Source organism: Wolffia australiana, chromosome 18 (assembly GCF_029677425.1).
Source record: "Wolffia australiana isolate 7733 chromosome 18, ASM2967742v1".
Taxonomy (NCBI): Eukaryota; Viridiplantae; Streptophyta; class Magnoliopsida; order Alismatales; family Araceae; genus Wolffia; species Wolffia australiana.
Window position 1 is genome coordinate 2,460,052 of NC_135852.1, and position 1,206 is coordinate 2,461,257.

The window sequence follows — 1,206 nt, forward strand, 5'->3', positions numbered from 1 at the left end:
CATCGCGGCCCGCTGCCGTTACCGTCGCGCCCCACACACGTGCCGCGTCTGCCGCCCCGTGCTTGCTCACGCGGCGCCGATTACTGCTGCCCCGCACCCCGCTTGCAGCCCGCGCTCCGCATCTCCGCCCGCGCCGCGCGCCAGTGCTGAGTTTGCACAGCGCGCGCCGCGCCCTTGCACGCGCCACGCCGCACGCCAGCGCCGCACCCGCGCTTTGGCACCGTGCAAACCACCGTCCTGCCGCACCTGGCTGCATCGTGTCGCACCCTTCGCGCCGCGTCCCACGCCCTGAGCCACGCCGTGCTCTGCGCTCTGCACTACGCCCTGCGGAGTGCCTGACGCCGCACCGCCCTTCGCTGCCTCGGCCGACTACCGCGCCGTGCACCGAGAGTCCTCTCTCGCCTTGCACCACACACCGTCCCACCAACTGACGGCCACGCCAGCGCCCTCGGCATCGCTGTTCCCTCCGACCCCCGTGTTACGAGATTTTACCGTCGCAGGACGCGACGAAGGTACCCCTCTTACTGCTCTTTACGTCTCTTACTTTCTTCAGTATACTTTCGATTTGCCTCCTCCACACTCGGGTTAGACGTAGGTGAGAGTGAGACAGGTTGAGAAAACGACGACGACAAGCTATACGAGAGTCTTCCCTGCCCGGTACGAGTCGGGTCCTCCTGACGTGTGTGAGCATATTAGCGGGATATTCCCGTTCGGAGACGTACTTGCCCTCGACCCTCTCGGGCGAGGTTCGGGAGGTCCGTTTGACCTCACTAGAAGCGATCCCGTCAATCTCTGGAACGGCAACACCGCATTTCGGCACTCGTTCGTACTACAGTAGGACTTTTCACGCATTTCCGTCATCATTTATACCTGTCCATCAGCATTGTCGGACGACGCTGATCGTCGTTGTCCGATCGAGACCCTGATTCGATACCGAGCCGCTACCCTCGGTGTCGACCGGACGACGTCTTGACGACGTCCGGCATCACTGTCGCTCCATCTCTATTTCTCTATATCTCTCCCTCTCTATATCTCATTTCTATACTGATATCTCTCTATCTCTCTCTCCTTTTGTATCTCTTTTTCTATACATATCTATTTCTATTTCTCTACATATCTCTCACTCTCTCTATATTTCTATTTGTACACATCTATATATATATATATATATATCTTTTATCCATATCTATATATCTCTCTCCTCTT